Source organism: Tiliqua scincoides, chromosome 7 (assembly GCF_035046505.1).
Source record: "Tiliqua scincoides isolate rTilSci1 chromosome 7, rTilSci1.hap2, whole genome shotgun sequence".
NCBI classification, from domain to species: domain Eukaryota; kingdom Metazoa; phylum Chordata; class Lepidosauria; order Squamata; family Scincidae; genus Tiliqua; species Tiliqua scincoides.
In genome coordinates, this window is record NC_089827.1 from 14,084,353 (window position 1) to 14,097,472 (window position 13,120).

Here is a 13,120-nt window from a genome sequence, read left to right on the forward strand (position 1 = left end):
AGGCTCTTCATAGCATGACATGCAGTAAATTACAAGTGCTTCAAGCAGCTCACTGAATTACAGTTCATCACTTTGAAAGGTTTTCCACTACAAGACTACAGATATCAGATCTGGCAGTTAGGATCCAATTAACACTTTGGTCAGAATAATCAGATTGCATGTGTAAGACTTGTATAATTCGTTTATTGCTTCCATGCATCTTCTGTCTATAGGAAAATTTGTTGCTGTTATTTCAAAGCTTGGAAAGTCTCACGATTGCCTTTAGGTTATATTTCAAGTTCTTTGCAGTCCAGCAATGAACTGCCCCTGTTCTAGCAATTTAGATCACTTGTCCTGTAGATATTACAGCTTGAGAAATGGTTTGTTTCTAGTAGTTTTGTTTTCTGCTGTTACCATGTCATTATATGTCTCAAAAAAAAATTGCTAGCAATTTTTACTAAGCACATTTTATTTAGCGTAACAGAGGCAGTTTTCTCCACTGCCTTTCAGAATCCTTGTATTACAGACTTATTCAGTGTAAATGACATATGCAATGACATTTACATGTGTACTGTCATGCAAAACCATTTCCTGCTACACTGGATACAGTGCTATACTGGGGGTGGGAAATCTGATTTTGTATCATCATTTTTCTGGTTGTGGTCAGTGCACATGTAGACTTTTTTTGTTTTATATAAGCTCAAAACAGCAGAGAAAAGCAGATTTCAAATGTTTTGTCTTTTAGCAACAACAAAGGCTACATTTTCAAATGTTCTGCTTAACTGTTTAAGAATTTGTTGGAAACTAGTGATCTAAACAACAGAAAACCCATTTTCCCTAGCAGAATTCAGACAAGCTAAGAGCAGCATTAAACCTTATGCAGCAATTTTGATTGCCATAGGTAAACTCCAGTGTTAAATTGATGTTTCCCATGGCAAACACATAGCATGTAAATATCAGGTATATGCCCTTAAACATTCACATACACATGCTAGCCAGGTTTTCTAGCCCAATTAGGACTGCCAGCTGCATGCGCGTGGATGTTCAAGGATGCTGCTCATCTAGTGTTCAAACTGCACACATTTGCTGTGGGAAACACCACAGTAGATGCATGAAAACAGAGCTACCACATAAAGTGGAGTTTCTCTTCTAGTAAGATGTGCCAAGGCCTTTTCTCATAAAGGTTTTGGTATGGGTTGCCACATGATGTGCTGACTTCCAGCTATCCCTGCTTCCTGGTACTGGAGATGGTTGTGTGAAGGGCAACATCAGACTTCCATTGTAATTGTTGACAGTACTGTTCTACTGTTTTTAACACTTTAGGTTGCCTGGATTTTAATTTTTATTGCTGCATTTGTTTTGTATTTCTTATAAACGTCTTTTAATATACAATTTCTGCAAAAACATGAGTAAAAGGTGTAGTAAATAATCAGGGACAGAGCTGTCAACTTTTCAAGCACTGTTGCTGCCAATGTTTGGAAAGCTACTCTAACTAGCAGGAGGTTCTGACACCCTCTGCCCCATCTCACAGCTTGACCAAAAAAAGGTCACTTCATGAGCCAGGCAAACCTATTAAACCAACAGGTCTAAGTTGGGTTTAAATGCTATTCTCCTATAAGATCTTCTAAATCAGACTTGCTCATTAGTCCGAACTTACCTGTTGCTGACTGTAGATGCATCTTCACCCCAGCAGTGATATCCCTGTCCAATTTTGAGCTGGGTTTGAGAAGCTGGAAATTAATGCTATACTAAAGGTGGTAAAGAGACGACACCCAAGACAGAAGATAGCAAGAAAGGGTGTGGAATCCTTTGCCGGTTTCTACAGTGATTTATTTATTTATTTATTTATTAAAGGTAATGAGCAGAATCTACAATCTCTCTTGGGCATTTCCAGTCATGTCAACAATCCCTTGACATGCCTTTATCTCTTACTTTTCAGCTTCCAATCAGACACAGAGTTCACCTATGCCAGTCAGTGGCATTACTACAGAGGTGTAGGGGGTGTGGTCTGCATCAGGTGTCACCATCAGAAGCAGTGACACCACACTGCTTGAGCCTCCATTCGGCCCACTCTGGGCCCACCTGCATTTCGCTTCAGACAACAATCTTGTTTTCTTCACTCGCCAGCAAGAACACAAAGCAACTGGGTGGGTCAAAGATTGCCAAAAGGAAGTGGCCCAGAAGCCAGTGTTCACATTTAAAGCAATGCAATAGCTTGGAAGATTTGGGGTGACATGATTTCATCATTATGTCACCCCTGAGCATCCAGAACGCCACACCAGGGGGCACCTCTAATGCCAGTAACATACATTCCCCATTCTGAAGTACCCAATATTGTGAGTTACATTTCAAGTCCAGTGGGGACAAGCAATACATTACAAGAAAACAGAACAATGAAATGTCTTGTAGTACCATAGAGACCAATTTATTTCAGCATAAGCCTTTATGAAGTCAACTCTATCAGATGTATGAAGTGTTATCCTTAGTTGGTAGGAGCATGTGTGTCACACAGAAACACACGCCCTACACACCCCTTCCAACTGAGAACACTTTATACATCTGAAGAAGTGGACTCTATTTCATAAAAGCTCATGCAGAAATAAATTGATGTTATGAGACCCTGCACTGTTCTTCCTGCCATCAATTAGCATGCAAGAAAATAAAAGTACCTGATGTATGTTCAGTAATTCATAAAGTGTACTCAGAAGACATTCTTTTCCTCATCTCCTCTCATTCATTCCAAAGATGTATATGCAACACTTTATTGATACTTACCTAAGCACTTGAAACAGCCTAGACAACAATAATCCAATTACTTTGTAAACCGATAAGCAAAATGTGACAGCCTGACATCAACTGTGTGTGTCCCCCTTTTCTTCCTGTAGATGTCCCCTCCCTCAGTATTTTTTTGGTCTGCTCTACCTGTAAAGAAAACAACAATACTCCATGAAAGTAGACAGAGAAGAAACCCTGAGCAAGGAGAGCAGGTTATTCATTCACTGAGATCATGACAATCTCTTTGTCTCTCCGAAGTGTCTCACTCAGTGTTTCCCAAACTGTGGGTCAGAACCCACCAGTTGCACCATCACCATCACAGCCAAATCCCTTGGCATTTATAAATCAGGAAGCAGCCTTTAGGGTGAGGGGAACAAAACACCACCAGAATGGTCCAAATCCAATGAGCACAGGCAGGGAGACCAGACAGAAGGGAGGACAGAGTTCCTATACCTTTGACCAATGTGTAGAAGAGGGAATTTTGGCAGGTGCAGCTCAACATGGAAGGGTTTAAAAAGGGTGCCAAAATTCCCTTTGCTATGCAATGGTTATATCTGGTCACCCTGAGCACAGGCCCTAACAAACTCTCAAGAAGGAAGTCGTCATCCCCAAGCTGACAAGAACATTTTTGAGCTCTAGGGAAAGTGATACAGAGCATGTTTACAAGCATGTTTACTCATAAGTAGGCAAATCTGCCTGGGCTCTTAACAAAGGCCAGGCGAGATGGAATCCAAGGCTACCAGAATGTCCCCAATCAAATGAATGTGGAACTCAACAAATGCTCCAGAAGGCGGTCCCCCCACTATAGTTAAAATGATAAAAACAGAATCTTGAGTAGCTGGTAAAGTGAAACACTTCTTTTAAGGCTCATAAAGCTAGGTGGGTCCGGACAGAATGTCATTTTTAAAAGTGGATCCTGGTATTAAAAAGTTTTGGAACCACTAGTTTGACTTCTTGGACACTAGTATCAGTCCTGTCAAAAACATGGCTTTGCTGACTTCCAGAGTTAGTGTAGCGACATCGCAGAAGATATCACCGAGGAGATATGGTGTAGTATCCACAGTGCCCCTTGCTCTAAGTAAATGCAGGGTTAAAGCCCAGGTGGTAGCTGGAGGTGTGCTGCACACTGCAGCCACTAGAGGCTAAAGTGAACCTAGAAGTATATAAATAGTACCTGGAAGAACTAGGGGGTGTGGGTTGTAGAAGAAGTGTAGGTTGGAGGAGACGAGACTGACCAACCTCGGACTGCGACTCGGCTTATTGGCTCTGGACTCTGATTTGGCAACTCTCATTGACTGGACTGGCTTACCTGGAATCTGACCTCGGACTGTGACTCAGTTTATTGGCTCTGGACTCCGGTTTGGCAACTTTAACTGATTAGACTGACTGACTTGGAATCTGTGGACTGGGACTTGACTCTGACTTTTGCTTGCTGCACTTGTGAGTTTAACAAGGGAAACTAATCAGCCTTAAGTGGGCACGAGGCCCAATGGGGAGAAGCTGTGGCAAGACAGTTACGTACCCATGCACCTCCAAATAAGCATGCAAGAGCAAGACTTTGGACTTAAGGGCCACTTTTATTAGAAAATTATTAACAAGATAAATACTTGCAGCAGGGTGCTAAGTAAAACCCCAGGATAAATGGTGAAATGGTTCTAGCCATCTACCTACCCCAGGTGATCTGGACGATCAAATGAGTGTCCCCCTGACTCCATACTCAAGCCAGTCAAGGATCGACTAAGCCTGTCATCGCTAAAGGCAGCATGATCGTTCCAGCTCACCCTAGCCAAGCCAAACATAGCCTTTGCAGAATCCAACCGAGGAAAGCCTACCAGCCTCATCGAGCTGGGTAGGCAAAGTGTAAGTGGCCCTGGCAGTTCCCCAGCCGTGCCGCCTTAGGATGGATACCAAATATGTACCCCTTCCTACCCCACCCGCATGCTTCCTGCCTTAAAGTGAGCAATTAAGGATACCCAGCACCCAAAAACCTGCCACCCACAACAGTCTGGGGTAAGCGGAAAAACCCACAGCTACAAGTTCAACCAAATTGAAGGCAAAAAATTCCTACCCAGCCCAAAGCAACTAGCTAGTCATCAGATTGTATTAACAGGTGGGCGGGTGATCACCAGCCAAGGCTCAAGTGAAGACGGGCAGGACAGGTGCAAACAGATGAACACGCTCTCTCTGCCCCAGCCTATTATCCCAGTCTCACGGCCCCTCAAAGCCTTGCCCCAGTGTTCCTGGGGGCAGGGCAAAGAGCAATGATGTACTATTTACATGTCATTGTCTTTCTTGCAAGGGCTCAAGTCAGCTTTCCATTTTTCTCCGTACTTTGTGAATGGAAGAACACCCGAACTGTTTCAGAGGCCTCCTTGCTCAGAGCCCATGCAGAGCAATGACAGATTTGACAGGGGGATAAACTGAAATGGATGCTTACACAGCATGGTGTTGGAAAGCTATGTATCCCTATGATGCAACTTACTACACTTTCTTCCGTTCTTATTCCATGGAGAGCTTGCCCGGCATCCCTCAGTAAGTGTGTAGTATTCTGGGCATGGCTTGTGCAAGAAGGGATAGGCAGCTCTATATCTCCTCAGATGGGTAATGGGCCACTCTAGATCAATCACTGGTGTGTATCTGACCTAGAGCATCAGCAGTCCTATATGAATTGTTGGTGGATATGCGAGAGGGTAGTTTCATTCCTGTTCGGGTAGATTGCTCTCATCAGGAAAACTGCCAAAATAATAAGCTACCAACTCAGCAGGGAGGCCAAGAACTGAATGCATTCTGACTACCTGGTCAGCTCTTGAATTAAATTACTCCAAATATTGTTTCAGATAACACTAGCAAGATACTATAGAAAGACACGATTTACTACTATTCATCCTGCACTTTTCTTCCGGATAAAGTCAACGCTCTCCAAGATACTTCAGCGCTGTCTGGAATCAGACACAAATGCTAAACCAAATTGAGATGTTTTGAATATTACTAAGGCCCAAAGCCTAACCCAGTTTCCAGCACGGGCATAGCTGTGCCAATGGGATGTGTGCTGCATCCTGCAGTTGGGGGTCACTCACGGAGCCCTCCTCACAGTAAGGGGATGTTTGTTTCCTTACCTAGGAGCTGCACTGCCCTTAAGTCAGAGCTGGAAAGTGGGTTAGGACTGCACGCTAAACCTCCTACTTCAGCTAACGCTATGTCTATGTTTATGAAGGTTAACAATGTTGCAAAAACAATGGTCTCCAAGAACCTCTTTTACCTAATTTCTCAAACTGTGGGTTGGGACTCAACCAGATGGTTGCAAGCCAATTCATGGTAGGACACAAAAAGTTTTTGAAACATTAAAAAAAATATTTGTAAACACCTTACCCAGTTTGCAGATAAAAATTGTTAGCATGTACAAGATAATCTTCATATTCCCAAATTAAAATGTCATATTTTCCGACTTTCTCTAGTACTGTAATTGGAATGCTGTAGATCATATGTGAACCTTTGTCTGGCCTGGAAGCCCCTAACTGCACATCTTGCTCTCCAATTCAGCCTTCTGGGTACCTTGAAACTGTAAAGGTTTGGGGGAACAGCACTTGAATTCTATTTCTAGGGATAGTTGGCAACCTTCAGTCTCGAAAGACTATGGTATCGCGCTCTGAAAGGTGGTTCTGGAACAGCGTCTAGTGTGGCTGAAAAGGCCGATTCGGGAGTGACAATCCCTTCCACACTGGGAGCAAGTGCAGTCTGTCCCTGGCCTGTCTCCCTGGCTATGGGCCTTCCTTCTTTGCCTCTTAGCCTCAGACTGTTGGCCAAGTGTCTCTTCAAACTGGGAAAGGCCATGTTGCACAGCCTGCCTCCAAGCGGGCCGCTCAGAGGCCAGGGTTTCCCACTTGTTGAGGTCCACTCCTAAGGCCTTCAGATCCCTCTTGCAGATGTCCTTGTATCGCAGCTGTGGTCTACCTGTAGGGCGCTTTCCTTGCACGAGTTCTCCATAGAGGAGATCCTTTGGGATCCGGCCATCATCCATTCTCACGACATGACCGAGCCAACGCAGGCGTCTCTGTTTCAGTAGTGCATACATGCTAGGGATTCCAGCACGTTCCAGGACTGTGTTGTTTGAAACTTTGTCCTGCCAGGTGATGCCGAGAATACGTCGGAGGCAGCGCATGTGGAAAGCATTCTAGGGATAATCTATTTCAATATTTTAGAATGGATGTAACATTCCCAACCCACACAAAAACATGGTCAGCATGTTCATTTATGCATTTAAAGTATATAATAGGATGGAACAATTACTTGGACATGCAGAAAATAGATCTTCGGTGAATTAAAACAAGAGGTTCAGACATTCGCTAAAGAAAATTCACCTGTTACTGTTTTAAACAGCTGAAACTTTTTTAAGTTTTCCATCTGCAGACTTAAGATGTTTTTAATAAAGTTTACTAAAAACTTCTGCAGAATCTGGGAAAAAAATTGAGACATGAGAAAATAACAAGGTTGAGTTCTTACCAATGGCTACATTTGTCTACGTTTCTGAAACGTTCCTAAAAAAATCAAGTTGTCACATGATCTGGGTTTTAAAAAAATATACTGTGATAAGGCACATTCTAAATCACTTCAAAAATTTAACAAAACTAGTTACCCAGCTTGTAATTTCTTACCATTTTTAATGATTTCAACTTAATTCTGCTTCTGTAAAAACTGGAGTACAGTAATGCCCCTAATCTTCAAGCAATATTTCTCCATAATCTCATTCTTCTGAAATGTGTGTCACACTTTTTGAAAGCTTATTTCCAATCAATGTAAGGGCTTTCTGTGACATGCCAGTATTTGATATAGAAATCTGAGCACTTGCTTATGGAAGCCATTATATGTGCATTTGGCTCACACTAGGCTACTACATCAGTTATAGATTCATCCACAGTTAGAAACATTTGTCTTCCTTTCTTGTAGCAAACTGTACATTTAAATCAGTTATTTGTATGCATGCACACACAGCCGGTTAATCACTTATCTGTTCACATGCTTGCAAAAATACCTGATTTGTATACATATTAGCAGACATACTGGCTAGTTGGCAAACACTAAGGCAAGAATATAATTATTCAGAGCTTGTTTTCAAAAGCCAGCCTATAAAGCACCAGTGGAATCAAAGAAACTGATTTTCTTCATTCTCTTAATGTATATCCAGTACTTCGCTTGTTTAAAATCTAGATCAGCATTTCTCAACCAGTGGTATGGGTACCACTACTGGTATTTTAAGTAGTGTCTGATGGTATTTACAGGACCCCTGGACCTCTGGTGCCCGACAGCGAGATCAGGAACACGACACAACAAACAGTGGTAGAAGGCAGGCAGAGCTCCAAAGCATGATTTTCCATGCTCAAAAAAAGCCTTCCTGTTCACCCTGAGCCTCTTATGGTGTTTGTCGCATTGCATCTGTCCTCCCAACTCAGAAGTAAATGGTGATGACATCATTGCCAGTTACTTTCGGTGGAACTTAGAATACATGGACCATGTGAAGTGGTATGGCAGAGGACTAACCTTGAACAACAGTGATCTAGATGGCCAACTCTGTCAATACCTGATTATCTACCAGGTTTTCTTCTTTTCAAGCACATAACACACATGAATGGTTGTATGGTGTGGGTGGGATGGATGGAATGAAATGCTATACATTCAAAAGGTAAACATATCTGTAAGCTACTTTCTGACAAGCAATGGAACCATTTAAAAGTCTGATTCAAGAGAATAGATGAATCTGATATTTCTATTAAAATATGACTTAAATTTTTTACAAGTAGCAAAATTAATGTACAAATGGAATACAGCAGACTATTGCATGAAATCACAGACTGCAAGGGAACCCAATGGCTTTCAAAAATCAATCTGCAACACAAATACACAAACTAAAAGAATGAATTATTGGCATGGGACATTGTCACTTCCAATGATCATCTTGCTCTTCCTCTGATGAAGAAGGCAAGATATAATAAGAATAAGCTTCAAATTCTTCAGCAAGTGTTTAATCTCTTAACCTCCTGAAATCTTGTTTGTGTGTATAACTTCTACACAAGCTTTGCTTACCAAAGGACAAAATGTTAGAATCATGGGGGGGGGGGGGCGGAGTACTAAAGAATGTGTGAACAAGATCTCTGTGGCAAAACCCACACACCTGTTCAGCATATTTAGATCTTTGGTGGCTGTTTCAAGCTTGAATCTTCACTGGCCTGAGTGGACACACAGAAAAAACCACCATTAAGCATCTGATTAAAGCAGCTACTTAAATACAGGCATGTTTTCCAATCAGGTCTTACTGGTCTTGGCTCTCCCTTACTTCCTCATTTGGCTCTCACTTTGATCTATGTGTACATTCTTGACAGGGTGACCAGAAGTCATAACTCCTAAAGAGGACAAGGCACACCAAAATGTAGGACATCCAAGGAAAATATAGGACATGAAAAATATGTTAAAAACACTCATATATTGATTTCATGCAGTTAATTTAAACATTATATTATTTATTATTAAATTTAATATTATATTACATATAATTTATTAATTATAAGAAGGCTATGCCCCACCAGCAGGAGCCCTCTCACAGGGAAAAAGAGGATATTTAAGTTCTTTTCCAGGACACAAGAAGAGGGACCTGTACGGGAAAAAGAGGATGTGTAGTCACCCTGATTCTTGAACATGTTTGGCTCCTGACAAAGTTGTTACTGGTCACACCCATTTGGCCTGATGCTCCCTTACAGTACTTTTTCCACACCTTTAATTCAGCACTACTTCACAGATTATGCCACAGTAAACCATCAACACAAGACTGCAGTCAATCCCAGCTCCTGGACAAGTGTACCTGTATGATACACATTTTTGAAAACATATTTGTCACATTCACACTTTACATGTTTAGATGTACACTTGCGACTTTGTAGGTATACAACTGCATGCATAATGTAAGGTGGCCCTTAAGACTCCATCCAGTTCCCTGCTAAGCCTCTAATCATAACTACTTTCAAACATCAACACTGTACACACACCTCAAATACAAAATGTGTGGCATTATTGTAATGTTTCAGTCAAAGCTTTTAGTATACTGGGCTAGTATGGATGACACCATTGCCCCCTGCCTCCTCAGTTAGGGATATATATGAGCATCATGACATGCCATTTGGGTCTTGATTGTTGGGGGAGGGGAAATCACACAAAATTGGGACCAAAATTGAATTATCACATTTGGTGGCTTTATGCTACCCCACTGGCTTACGGGACATATTTAGATCTCTTTATAAACTAATGATGATCCCCAGGCAAGGTTGCGAGAGCACCTGATTGAGTTCCATGATGAGTACAGTTGATGAGTACAGTCATTTACTCTACATGGTGTATTACTATTTCGCTACCAGAACTGACAATTCTCTTGATTAGCAGAAATATTTATTGGAACTGATAAATAATAAACAGCATAACTTATAGGTTAGTATAGTTTTATAATGTCTGAGAGATTAGAATACTTCCTCAGTTAAGAAAGGTTATCTGTTAAATATTTTCCCCCGAACTGACTCCCCAAGCTATGTTCCTGAATCAATCATTGCTATAAATTACAGGGTCCAATTCAACAGATGCATGAATCTATAATCCAATCCCTATCATATACCAAACTTGTCTTCATGTGGATTTCTGTGAAATTGCCAACTCAAAACTAGGGAACATGTTCAATATTGAGGTAGAATTCATAGCTCCAATTGCTGATTTATTTATTTAATCAATCTATTCTATTTGTACCCCACTCCTTCATGGGGTGGGGGGACACAGAATATTCCCAGGATGGTCATCACAGACCATATAAAAACAAGTTAAAGAATAAAATCATCCAATAAAAAAAAAGTGGTAACAAGATAAAACACAATAACAGCAATGAAGCTGCCTAAAACAAACTCAGTTGATGTTTAAAAAAGGTCCAGGAAATTAAAAACCAGTTCTTTGACTGGTTCCAGAAATATATTTCTCTGCAATCAAACTCTACAGGCTGTCCTCAGGTAGTAGCCAACCAAAAGTTATAGGAAGATTCAAAAACAGGGTAAGATGATGATGGCCTTTTTTCTGTGGGCCAACCTATATATTTTGAGAAATATATAACACAGCCCAGTTTAACAACAATAGCAGACAGATGAGGGGAGGCCCAAAGGAGAGTGGAATTTTAATACTGCAATGGTTCCCAAACTGGTGGGTCACAACCCACCAGGGGAAACAGAAATGGGCCATTCCCCCTTAATGAGTGCTCCAACAGTGCCACAGCAACTGGGACACCACAGGGACTCAGTGGCATTCACATTTACTGGGGGGGGTCATGTTGGCTCTGGCAGGGTCTGGTAGACTTGCAGCCCCTTTTGTGGCTTCATAGAGCTGCGATCAGCTATCAGAGCCAACTTCTGGTTTCTGATTGGAGCTCAGAGGGGATTGTGAGCCTCCTAGACCCTGCCAAAGGCCGGCATGACTCCTCAGGCAAGTGTATAAGCCCCTGGGGCACCAGGGTGCCATAATCACTGCGGCGCCACCAGAACCTCAACCTGTCTCGGCCCTACCAACACTTACCGTGGTCCCAAAGTTCAAGTAGGACTTTGGGAACCACTGCAGTAGTGGGATAGGGGGCTTTAAGACTTTGCCCCCACTGAAGTTCCAATCCTGACTGTGGTTTCCCATTTGCTACTTGAAAAGAAAGAAAACTTTTCACAGCTAATAGAAGCCCTTTTTAAAACTAGTATGCAGGGAGGGATCTATACCTTTTGGCTGACTATTTGAAGGTGTGCAAATGAAATGACCAAAAGACAAGAGTTTGCACTAAAATATCTCTGCCTCAGTAGAGCAGGAAATGTGATTGCATAGAAACAAGCCTCTTTTGGTTGGCTACTTCTTCAAATGCATTGCATCACCTAAGTCAGTGGTTCTCAAACTTTTAGCACAGGGACCTACTTTTTAGAATGAGAAACTGTTAGGACCCACCAGAAGTGATGTCATGACCAGAAGTGACATCATCAAGCAGGAAAATTTTTAACAATCCTAGGCTGCAATCCTACCCACACTTAGCCAGGAGTAAGTCCCATTGACTATCATTGTTAAAAGCATATACACAGTAGCCTGGTAAAAGTACAGATCTATCACCTTACCATAGGAGCATCAAGTCTAATATATTAAAAATAAAATATTGAAATGAGTGGGGACCCACCTGAAATTGGCTCGTGACCCACCTAGAGGTTCCCAAGCCACAGTATGAGAAACACTGACCTAAGTGAATAGGAGAATGCAGAAGATAAAAGTGTCTTGGATAAAAGATTGGAGGATAGCAAATGTCACGCCTATTTTTAAAAAGGGAAAGAGGGGGGACCCGGGAAACTATAGGCCGGTCAGCCTAACATCTATACCGGGTAAGATGGTGGAATGCCTCATCAAAGATAGGATCTCAAAACACATAGACGAACAGGCCTTGCTGAGGGAGAGTCAGCATGGCTTCTGTAAGGGTAAGTCTTGCCTCACAAACCTTATAGAATTCTTTGAAAAGGTCAACAGGCATGTGGATGCGGGAGAACCCGTGGACATTATATATCTGGACTTTCAGAAGGCGTTTGACACGGTCCCTCACCAAAGGCTACTGAAAAAACTCCACAGTCAGGGAATTAGAGGACAGGTCCTCTCCTGGATTGAGAACTGGTTGGAGGCCAGGAAGCAGAGAGTGGGTGTCAATGGGCAATTTTCACAATGGAGAGAGGTGAAAAGCGGTGTGCCCCAAGGATCTGTCCTGGGACCGGTGCTTTTCAACCTCTTCATAAATGACCTGGAGACAGGGTTGAGCAGTGAAGTGGCTAAGTTTGCAGACGACACCAAACTTTTCCGAGTGGTAAAGACCAGAAGTGATTGTGAGGAGCTCCAGAAGGATCTCTCCAGACTGGCAGAATGGGCAGCAAAATGGCAGATGCACTTCAATGTCAGTAAGTGTAAAGTCATGCACATTGGGGCAAAAAATCAAAACTTTACATATAGGCTGATGGGTTCTGAGCTGACAGATCAGGAGAGAGATCTTGGGGTGGTGGTGGACAGGTCGATGAAAGTGTCGACCCAATGTGCGGCGGCAGTGAAGAAGGCCAATTCTATGCTTGGGATCATTAGGAAGGGTATTGAGAACAAAACGGTTAGTATTATAATGCCGTTGTACAAATCGATGGTAAGGCCACACCTGGAGTATTGTGTCCAGTTCTGGTCGCCGCATCTCAAAAAAGACATAGTGGAAATGGAAAAGGTGCAAAAGAGAGCGACTAAGATGATTACGGGGCTGGGGCACCTTCCTTATGAGGAAAGGCTACGGCGTTTGGGCCTC

The 13,120-nt window shown here is 42.3% G+C and overlaps 1 protein-coding gene across 13 annotated transcripts in view; it reads right to left on the reverse strand.

Annotated features, from left to right (window-relative positions):
* FOXP2 (forkhead box P2) overlaps window positions 1-13,120 on the reverse strand; it is a 256,701-nt gene that overhangs the window by 95,633 nt on the left and 147,948 nt on the right. The gene's annotated exons all lie outside the window — the stretch shown is intronic.